The 12025-nt window shown below is 41.3% G+C and overlaps 1 pseudogene; it reads left to right on the top strand.

Annotated features, from left to right (window-relative positions):
• LOC127647481 (ras-related C3 botulinum toxin substrate 1-like) overlaps positions 1–11696 on the top strand; it is a 29034-nt pseudogene extending 17338 nt beyond the window's left edge.
• Positions 11697–12025: the final 329 nt, after the last annotated feature.

The raw sequence follows: 12025 nt of genomic DNA, 5'->3' as shown, positions 1-12025 counted from the left end.
GCCTATTAGTTGTATTACTTTCCCCTGTAACCTGTTATATCCCTCAGCTGTTGTGTGTTTATCCCCGATCTCTGTTCACGCGAGATCTTCGCGTGAATTCATCTTACGTGTTTTCCTGCCACGTAAACAGGAAGTAACTTTCAGTTTCTATTTAAAGAACCGCTATGCCGGTTGTCGGCGCTCATTTGCGAGTACGCTCACACCATATATACATACACATTGGATTACACTGGTGACTGACCTGGGAGCGCTGAGACGCCGTTCCTCTTTGGAAGTATTTTCGTTTGGCTCGCTGCCAGGATTACTTTTTATCAGAGGACATTTGGTCATTCATCACTTCATCACTTGATCGTGCTCACGGACTATACAAACACCCGGTGAGGCTGATCTGAACACTGTAAATAACTCTGTGCACTCTGGACTTCACTTTTACTTGTATATACACCTTGTTTGTTATTATTGTAAATATTATTGGTTTTGTTAATACACTTGGGTTTATTGATTTTTCATCAGTGTTGCTATTTATTTTCTCCACACCATTTCCTATCTTTAGAAACGGTACGGAAGATCCCATAATTGTGTAAACTCCACTTTAATATTGGAGAGTGTTACATAGTGGTGGCCCGTACGAGGACTACGTGCCGTTTCTATTTGTTGATAGTGATTTTTTTGTGTTCATAAATATGGAAAACATGACACAAGCAAATGGAGGAATTAATCAGAATGTAAATACTGATGAAATTGAGAATGAAGTGAATGAGTTAAGGTGTAGCTCTGATGAAACTGAGGATGCTGATTTCACTTCGGGCCCGTTTGTTACCAGACATAACCCGACAGATGAAATAGCATCTGTTTTGAGTTCATTATATAATTCTGATTATGATGACGATGATGATGTTGAAAAAGAAGTAGTGAATATAAATGTTGTACAAACAATGCAAATGGAGATTGATAAACTTAAGGTGGATTTATTGGCTCTTAATGCAAAAATACAACATAATGAACAGGAGTTACAACAGTCTGTAGATAGTTCCCTTAATAGGGAAACTAGTTTCCGGGAGTTAGTGGACACTAGCTTAGCAGACTTAGAAGATCATTTCCAGAGGTCTATAGAGAAGTTGGAGAGAGCGGTGGTTGATTGTTTCCTGCGGAGAGATGCAAGATGGGAAAATCAAATGAAAAAAATAAGATTCACCAGTACCCCATCTCGATCTCAAATACAGTCTTTTTAACCTGCTCCTTCCCCATCTACAGCCAATGCTTTGAAAACTCCCGTACCAGCTACAAGACATAAAGTCCCCCCGGTTAACAGAGGTAACGCTACCTATGACGTCACTGCTGGAGCACAAGTATCTAACCTGGCTCACCCTTCATGTATGCCCAGTATGTCATCTTTCTGTGGGAAACCCCCTATCCGTTTGGAATTTCCTTCCTTCGGTGAGTCTAGCGAGACATCCGACGTACTCCATTTCGTCGAACAGGTCGAAAATTATCTGGCCATTAGACCCCTACCTAGTGTGGAGCTCGTTGGCACCCTGAGTACAGTGCTCAAAGGACCCGCTTTAAGCTGGTGGAAGGCAGAAAGGAACAAAGTAACAGATTGGCAATCCTTCAAAGATGCTTTCATGTCTGCTTTTCTTCCAGAGGATTACCTCACTGAAGTGGAGGACAAGTTAAGATCACTGGTGCAGCAACCCAATCAGCGTTTGAGAGATTTCGCCTATGATTACCGAGCCCTCTGCCTCAAATGGAAGCCAGCTATCACTGAAGAGGAGATGGTGAGCCGCATTCTTAACAACATCAACCCAAGGGTTGCGGGCTGTCTGAGAGGGACGGTGAAATCAGTGGAACAGCTGGTGAAGGTGGGATCTATGGTGGAGAAGGACTGGATGGGAGCAAAAGATTACTGGCAGAAAGTGGGTAAATTGAACAGCAAAGAAACAACAAATAAAAGACCACCTGAACGCCATACCTCAAAAAGTCTAGCAGGGGTATCCATTGCTCAACCCCACCCAATGACATCCCTTCTAGTAGTGCCAATAATAATAAAAGGACAAGAAGTGAAGGCGGTACTGGATACAGGGAGCACATACACCCTTATTCAGGAAAGCCTGTGGAGACAATTAGGAGGGGAAACAAAACCTGACACTCCAGGCCTTCTTCAACGGTTCATTATGGCTGATGGAAAAATGCACCAGGCGATCAACAGGAAGACAGTCTGTTATGAGTGGCATGACAAGATATGCAGGTTGGACACCTATGTTATGAAGGATGCTCACCTGGCCTTTCCCCTTATAGCTGGTCTGGACTTCCTGAGAGCCGCTGAAGCCATAGTGGACGTGGGACACTGGAGATATGGTCTGAAAATGGGCAAAGGATATGTTTATCATCCATTCCTAACTGCACTTATAAATCCGATGCTGTCTTCACATCCGATGGGTGAAAACATAGGTACGACCGCTGCGGTGAGTCTATATTATGCCTTACCTCCAACCTGGAATCCACCCACATTTGACTTACCCACACAAGTTGTTCCCAGCTGGCCCTCCGACAATCAGGAGGAATTGAAAAAGCTGATGGAAAATTGGCCTCATACCACCTCTCAAGTCCTGGGAAAAACATCTGTGGAACAGCACAAAATTACACTGTCCGATGAAATGCCCATGAGATCCAGAGCTTATAGGGTCTCCCCATTCAAGAAGAAGATTATTGATGCACAAGTGGAACAAATGCTACGAGACCATATCATCGAGCCTTCTTTCTCTCCCTGGTCATCACCTGTAGTCCTGGTCCCCAAACCTGATGGTTCCTACAGGTTCTGTGTGGACTATAGGAGGCTTAATAGTAAGACCGTACCTGACGCTTATCCAATGCCAATTATCCACGACATCTTGGAATCCATGGAAGGCGCCTCCTGGTTTAGTACATTGGATCTGCAGTCAGGGTACTGGCAGGTTGAAATGGAGGGAGGTAGTAAAGCCAAAACAGCCTTCATCACCTCCCAAGGTCTATTCCAGTTCCGCTCCATGCCTTATGGATTACGGAATGCCGCTGCCACCTTCCAGAGGCTGATGGAGAAGGTCCTAGCAGAGTTGAGAGGGAAGTTTTGTTTCGTGTACATTGATGACATCATAATCTACTCAAGGTCTTTATCAGAACATGTACAACATCTGAACACCATCCTGCAACGACTAAACCAAGCATCACTTACTCTGAAAATGAAGAAGTGTCACTTCTTTAAGAAGCAGCTGAAGTTTCTTGGACATATAGTCTCAGAGAAAGGAGTGGAGGTCAATCCTGAAAAGACCAGAGCGGTTGCTGACTATCCTCCTCCCAAAGACATTAAAGCCCTCGAACGCTTCTTGGGATTAGCCGGGTGGTACCACAAGTTCATTCCCCATTTTGCCGACATCACAGCTCCCTTAAACAATCTAAAAAAGAAAGGAGTTAAATGGGATTGGATGCCTGAGTGCCAAACCAGCCTGGAGAATATAAAACAAATATTACAGAACCCCCCAGTATTGATGCAACCTGACCTCAATCAACCTTTCCAGGTTCATACAGACGCCAGTGATTTGGGCTTAGGAGCCATCATTACCCAGCAAACTCCTGAGGGGGAACGGGTAATAGCTTACGCATCACGAACATTGCGTGGACCTGAACTGAATTATTCAACGGCTGAAAAACAGTGTCTGGCGGTGGTCTGGGCGGTGGAAAAATGGAGACATTACCTGGAAGGAAGACAGTTCGACATCTATAGTGACCATGCTGCCTTAACTTGGGCCTTCAATAGTCCTAAAACCTCCTCTCGGCTGACCCGGTGGACTCTTAGGTTACAGCAATTCATCTTCCAAGTACATCACAGAAGAGGATGTCTGAACCTGGGACCAGACGCCTTGTCACGAGCCTGTGAATCTCAAGAAAGTGAAAGTGTGCACTGTATGGCCATAACAACATCAAAACTTGCATCTGACATACCCCACACGTTAGAGGAAATCTCACAAGCACAAAGACATGACAATACGGTGTCTCTCCTCCAACTGGCCCAAAAAACCAGAAAGGTTCAAGAAAACCAAATAACCTTTGAGGTCCACCGGGGGGTGCTATATCGCCGGGTTCCTGTCAAGAACAATGGAAATAAATTCCAACTGGTTGTTCCTCAGGCATTAATTCCTGGTTTCTTACATTACTTTCATGATAACCCACTGGGAGGACATCTGGGACGACTAAAAACACTGCTGAGGCTCTTGGAGGTGGCGTGGTGGCCTACTGTCCGTAAGGATGTCTGGCAGAATGTCAAAGGATGCGATACCTGTCAAAAATATAAACACGAAAATACCAAACCAAGTGGTTTCCTACAGCATACACAAGTGACAGAACCAGGTCACACTTGGGGATGGATTTCATGGGACCTTTCCCGACCAGTAAGAAACAAAACGCTTACTTACTGGTGTTAGTCGATTATTACACCAAGTGGGTAGAGTTGTTTCCCTTCGAGATAGTAAGACCCTAGGATTGTCAAAATTCTCAGGGAAGAGATCTTTACCCGATGGGGGTGCCAAAGTACCTCATTTCTGACCGGGAGCCCAATTCACCTCCAATGTGCTCGCAGAGCTATGCAGGTCCTGGGGAAGCATCCAAAAACTTACTACCAGCTATCATCCTCAGACAAACCTGACAGAAAGAGTAAACAGGACGTTAAAAACAATGATTGCGTCATATGTGGGACAACATCATGAGAGATGGGACCAGTGGTTGCCTGAATTAAGATTCGCTATCAACACAGCACATCAAGAAACTACAGGTAGAGCACCTGCTGAATTAATGATGGGCAGACAGCTACATGGTCCACTAGAGAGGTTAATCTTCAAAAACCCCACTCCTGACCAAACCTCATATAATATAGTTGAAAGACAGACCATTATGGCAGAGGAGGTAAAGCACCGAGTAGGTGTACAACAATCTAGACAAGCTAGATACTATAATGCCCGACGGAAAGATGCGCAGTTCCAGCCGGGTGATCTAGTCTGGGTTAAAACTCACCCTCTCTCGTCTTCCTCGAATAAATACTCTGCTAAGCTAAGCCCAAGTGGGAGGGTCCAGCTGAAGTAATAAAAAAAATGGGGCCAATAAATTACACCGTTCGCTGGGGAGACCCATGTAAAACAGACATTTTAAATGTGGTTAACCTGAAACGCTGGTACGGACGATCTCCTCCTATGCCGAAGGCTGGGGGATCTATGTAGCGTGGCCACATAAGGGGATGTTTTATATATGGTTCAATGACATCAAACTAATTATGTTTAGTCATGTTTTGCCTATTAGTTGTATTGCTTTCCCCTGTAACCTGTTATATCCCTCAGCTGTTGTGTGTTTATCCCCGATCTCTGTTCACGCGAGATCTTCGCGTGAATTCATCTTACGTGTTTTCCTGCCACGTAAACAGGAAGTAACTTTCAGTTTCTATTTAAAGAACCGCTATGCCGGTTGTCGGCGCTCATTTGCGAGTACGCTCACACCATATATACATACACATTGGATTACGCTGGTGACTGACCTGGGAGCGCTGAGACGCCGTTCCTCTTTGGAAGTATTTTCGTTTGGCTCGCTGCCAGGATTACTTTTTATCAGAGGACATTTGGTCATTCATCACTTCATCACTTCATCACTTCATCACTTGATCGTGCTCACGGACTATACAAACACCCGGTGAGGCTGATCTGAACACTGTAAATAACTCTGTGCACTCTGGACTTCACTTTTACTTGTATATACACCTTGTTTGTTATTATTGTAAATATTATTGGTTTTGTTAATACACTTGGGTTTATTGATTTTTCATCAGTGTTGCTATTTATTTTCTCCACACCATTTCCTATCTTTAGAAACGGTACGGAAGATCCCATAATTGTGTAAACTCCACTTTAATATTGGAGAGTGTTACAAATTGTTCATATATACTTTTTCTCTGTAGAAATGAACATATTTGGGAGGATACTGCCTTTTCTAGAATTTTCAACATAAACAGGAGATTTGAAATCAGTCTGTAATCAGCCAGTTCTCCAAGATCAAGTTGTGGCTTCTTAATAAGTGGTTTGATAACTGCCATTTTAAAGTTTCTTGGGACATGTCCTAAGGCGAGCGAGGAGTTAATGATATTAAGAAGATGTTCTGAGATTACAGGGAATACATCTTTTAAGATCTTGGTTGATATTGGATCTACCTTACATGTTGTGGCTTTTGATGTTTCGATAAGTTTTGTTAGCTCTTCATGACCTATGACAGAGAAGGATGGAAGTTGCACTTGAGGAAAATTATTAGACACTGTTGTCTGAGGTACTGAGACAGATGATTGCATAATTCCAATTTTATTTCTGATTATTTCAATTTTATCAAGTCATTACTCTTATACAAAATATATTTTTCTGTTGTGGCAATTTTGCCACAATTCTGAATAAACACCTAGGATTGTTGTGGTTATTTTCTATGAGTTTGCTAAAATATGCTGACCTGGCAACTTTTAGTGCCTGTCTGTAGCTACAGACACTATCCTTCCATGCATAGCAAAATACCTCTAATTTTGTATTTTTCCACTTGTGTTTATGAGCTGCTCTCTTGAGAACATGAGTGTGATCATTGCACCATGGTGCAGGGCTTTTTTCAAATATGAAAATGTCCAATGTGTCATTTTCATTATTTTTGCAAATGTTGAAGTCACCAACAATTAAAGCTCTATCTACAGTAACTACAAGATCTGTTATAAAATTTGCAAATTCAGCTATGCAAATTAAGCATCATTAGTTCAAAAGACTTAAATTTATATCCTGTCCTCTTAGTAACACCAAAAACGTTACTGTAAATTGTAGCAACACCTCCTCCTTGACCCTTCAGACGAGGCTCATGTTTATAAAAATAATCTGGGGAGTAGATTCATTTAAAATAATATATTAATTTGGTGTTTATAATGTTCATCTTTAATTTTTTTGTTTTGTTCAAGTTTGACCTTAATCAAATTTTTAAATGATTTAGTGAGGGTTTTGTGTATGGTAGTTCGGGGAACACAGACACAGTCTCTATATGATATCTAGGAGATACTGTCTCTATGTGTTGTAGTTTATGTGACCTGTGTGACGTCTTAAGGCAGCTAGCAGATGTTCGGATTAAAGAGTTTGTCTGCTTCCTGACCTGGGCCCCAGTTAGTCAAATACTATCACTTTTAAGACTATGAGCCAAATTAATAGAGAGGAGAGCAGCACCTTCCCTGGAGGGATGGAGTCCGTCTCTCTTTAGCAGGTCAGGTCTACCCCAAAAACTCTTCCAATTGTCTATAAATCCTATTTTATTCTTCAGACATCACTCAGACATCCAGCCATTCAGTGACATTAATCTACTATAAACCTCATCGCCATGACGAGCAGGGAGGGGACCATAGCATAGATTTTGTCAATTCAAACACCTCTTTAACATTATCTCTATTGATCTCTGACTGTGAAGCCAGACATAATTAGTGCCGACATGAATAATAATTTTAGAAAATCTACATTTAGCGTTAGCCAATAATTGTAAATTTGATCTGATGTCAGATATTCTGGCACAGGAAATGTATTTAATAATAGTGTCTAGAGTCTCCATTTCCACGTTCCTTACAATAGAATCGCCAATAACAAGGGCTCTTTCGTCATGATTCTCAGTGGGTACATCAATGAGTGGGAAGAATCGATTGGAAACCCTAAAATGAACGTGTGAGAAATATAAATTGTACATGCTGTCTTTAGTTTGACATCTAACTCTGTATGTGTCTGTGCTAACCACAGAAGAGTTGATGACCTTCATAGATGCTGTTAGTTTCTCTCATCTTATCCTTTCTTGGAATGTTCTGTGCTCCAACGAGCACATACTCCTTTTTGTGAGCTAAATATCTCAGTCGGACATAACAAATATCTAGGACTGCTTGACCTCATATGATTACCATTCCCGTACTATTCCGGTCAACATTTATTGTCCTTGGCTGTCTCGCAAGCTTTGCTGACACTATACTATTGGCTGTTGGTTGTTCTTTGTTCTATGAAAGGTATAAATATTATGCTTGCTGTAATAAACTTTGAGTAGATTGAACAGAAGCAACTGTGTGTTGGCGTTCTTTCTACTTCCTTCATGAAGTCTTCAGATACACGGACTCCTGACTGCACATAGCTGGACATGCAATGAAAGGGACCGAGGAATTCTTGATGGCAGAAGTGTTGTATTCTAGTCTACAACGAGATCCAGGTTTATACCTACAGGGGAAGTCTTGAAGGCAGACGTGTTGAACTACAACAACGAGATCCAAGTTTATCCCTACAGGGGAAGTCTTGATGGCAGACGTGTTGAACTACAACAACGAGATCCAAGTTTATCCCTACAGGGGAAGTCTTGATGGCAGACGTGTTGAACTACAACAACGAGATCCAAGTTTATTCCTAACAGAACTGGAGAGTGGTGTCGCTTTGCTGAGCGAGTATGCCACCGAGACATCACCCAAACGCCCTGCTGTGGGGGGTTTACAGCCGGAACTAAAGTGTGTGTGTTGCTCTCTGTACTCTCCGCATCCGAAAAAGTATCTACCGGCTTCTCTTTCTCACTGAACTCCACTAGCGTTCGGATGTGTGTCTCTAACTCATTAACCTTCTCCATCAGCATGATTAATTCCTTACATTTATCACATGTGAATCCCTCACTGCTGACCGAAGAGGCTATTGTATACATGTGACATGCAGGAAGAAATAACATGAGCATATGCCATGACTTACTGCAGATTGTTGCTGTTGTTGATTGTTCTTGAGCAGTGAGAGTTTGAGATCGATGTGAATAACTCATGCAATTATTTGTTGTTATGGTTGTACTTGATAAGCGGTGCTTTGAGATCGATGCAATAATCCGTGTAACATAGAGGAGAAAATGGGTGTGTGTACACTAAAATGCACGCAGTTTAATCGTGATAAAAATAGAAAGCAGATGCACGTGGAAAATGCACGCGGCTGAATCGCGATAAGAGAATAATATGGGGGAAAACCTAATACGTGCTGAAAAATGGCAGATGTTAAGGATTAAAGGCTGAAAACAGATAGAAAACAATGCTAAAGCTAGCAGGCTACAAACACAGACTCGAGCTATGTGCCAGCAGCAACAGGTAAAATACACACAGATGAAACAGTAAAAAAGCGGAAAACCAGAAACATGGTAAAATGACAAAACCCTTTGAATTTATTACTTAAAGGTGCTCTCAGTAACTTTTTGTTGGTGTTTTATCTTGGACTTACAGTGACACTTAGTGGTGTAGATGCAGCATCATTCAAAATCAATAGATTTCAGTTACTGATGCCATTGTAGAAATTCACAATCAGCCATGATTAATTTGATCAAAGAGTGAGTGTCCAATAACAAAATGGTTACTGAGAGTAAAACTATTTTAATGGGGAAAAAAGTACTGAGTGCAGTCCATGCTACAATCAGGAGGAGCTGATGCTGTGTAAATAGTGTGTAAACACCTTTATATCACTATTGTTACATCATAACTATTTTTGTCTGATAGGATGTGTTTCTTTTCTGCTTCTGCCTTGTGAGTCCTGCCTCTTTCCAGAATATTCGTGCGAAGGTGAGCTGTCTTTATTAAGATCACATCAGTCTCTGCAAACATACATCGATTTAAAGGGCACCTATTATGGAATTTTGAAAATTACCTTTCATGTAGTGTGTAACATAGATTTAAGTGAACAAAAACATCCTGCAAAGTTTTATATATTAAAGTTCACCGTAAAAAAAGTTATTGTCTCTCAAAAGTAGGAGTCGACTCTGAGTCAATGTAATGAATCGTTTTTCCAACGAGTCATTTTCCTTTTCGTTGTGACGTCAAGACGAAAAATTATCAAATTGGCCACGCCCACTCATTGCGCGCGCAGACACCAGGGAAAACTTGAAAACATCATGTCGACAACAAGACGCTGTGTTCTGAAGTGCGTATCAAAAGCGACCTTTTTTTCCACTGCCCAGGGACGAGCATGTGAAGAATCAGTGGCTAGAGTTTATATTTACAACTATACAACACAAGTATAGCCCGAACCTTGTGCTGTGTTTGCGTCATTTTAATGATGATTGCTTTACGAACATGAATGCTTTCAAGTGTGGATTCGTGAGCCGGTTGATACTGAAGGAAGTTTCAGTACCAAGTTTATTTGGATCAGCTTCCTCCTCCGAATCACAACCTGTAAGTATTATTAATAATTGTTGCTTTTATGTGTTTTTTAGCATGCTTAATAAGTATTTGTGTGTGTTGTGTACGTTACGCTCAGCGCAGCTTCTAGGTCTCCAATGTCAATTTTTTTTAAATATGTGAAATGTTTGTCGATGTTATTGGAGTTGTCATAAAGAATAGAGCAATAACTTGTAGTAATGCAGTGCTTTATCAATATGTTTATGCGTTGGGCTAACGCAAACAATAACTGATTGGGTGTTTACCACCGAACTTTGGACTATGATCGCTAACATAAATCAACTCAAATTCCTTCTCTGATTTTGATTTTTTTACTACAAAGCGGTGATGGGCATTCCGTTTCCGACAATCTCTGCACAGAGTATACCAATCACAACTGACTGGGTCATCTGACCAATCACCGCAGATTAGCGTCACGCAAAGGAGGGGTTTGGAAAAATGAGTCATTGAACGAATCATTTGGGAGTCGGTGAGCAAATCAGGTAAACATAAATGCATATTATAAGACAACAAAAGTGTTTTTTGTCATTGCATGCATGTAAAACCGTTGTTGGGGACTCCTAAATCAATATTAGGAACATTTTAAATGCCATAATAGGTGCCCTTTTAGCTTTACTTCATGTAACTCAAGTTCACAACTTCAAGTTGAGTGCACGCATGAAGTTGCAGATCCACTTGCACTTGATGTTTTCATGAATGGTTAAGTGTTGATTGTGTTGTGTGTGTGTGCAGTGGAAACCAGAAGTGAGACAGCACTGTCCAAACACTCCCATCATCCTGGTGGGAACCAAGCTGGACCTGAGAGATGAAAAAGACACTTTAGAAAAAATGACGGAGAAGAAGCTCACACCCATCACTTACCCTCAAGGGCTGGCCATGGCTAAAAAGATTGGTTTGTGTTGTTTCCCGCTTTAAAAACTTGTTGTTTCCTGATTTATATGGGGGAATCTCACGTAAACATGCCCGGGCCACATTTAGTTTCAAAATCATTAAAAAAATAAGAGATCATATTTTACAGGTGTATAGAATTGTGTCGATGTCCCAATATTTATGGACCTGACTGTATATTTTACACACATACACTGGTGGCCAAAAGTTTGGAATAATGTACAGATTTAGCTGTTTCGGAAGGAAATTGGTACTTTAATTCAGCAAAGTGGCATTCGACTGATCACAAAGTATAGTCAGGACATTACTGATGTAAAAAACAGCACCATCACTATTTGAAAAAAGTTATTTTTTATCAAATTGTATAGATGTATAGGTGTATAGAGCCAAAAAGATTAGAATTGTGTCAATGTTGTGCTAAATGACACTTGTCTTCATCTCTCAGGGGCTGTGAAGTATCTTGAGTGCTCAGCACTCACACAGCATGGCAGTGTTTGACGAGGCCGCACTGTGTTGTTCTCCTGGTAAACAGAGAAAGAGGAGGTGCTCCCTGCTCTAGAGGAAACATTGCTGTCATCCAAACTGTATTTAAGGGGGAAAAGTTAAAAGTCAGACCATGTTTTCATTTTTCAGTTCCTTCCATGTAACTACCAGTACACCTTTATGTTCACAAACTTTTGGATTCTCAACCCATGTCCCTTAGACAGACATTATTAGACTACCTGCAGCCTTTGACTTATGGAGAAGGTTAACAAAGTCCTGAAGTTGGTTCCTTCCTTTTAGAACCCATTATGTTTTTTTACAGTCTTTGATTGAAAGGAATGAAGATCTTACCAAATAGCACTACAATAGGAAAACGCAGCACTGTGTAAGGCTGGCACCAGGATG

This window comes from Xyrauchen texanus, chromosome 8, assembly GCF_025860055.1.
Source record: "Xyrauchen texanus isolate HMW12.3.18 chromosome 8, RBS_HiC_50CHRs, whole genome shotgun sequence".
Lineage (NCBI taxonomy): Eukaryota > Metazoa > Chordata > Actinopteri > Cypriniformes > Catostomidae > Xyrauchen > Xyrauchen texanus.
The sequence above is the reverse complement of the archived record's forward strand: the minus strand, read 5'-3'. Positions and strand labels throughout refer to the sequence as shown.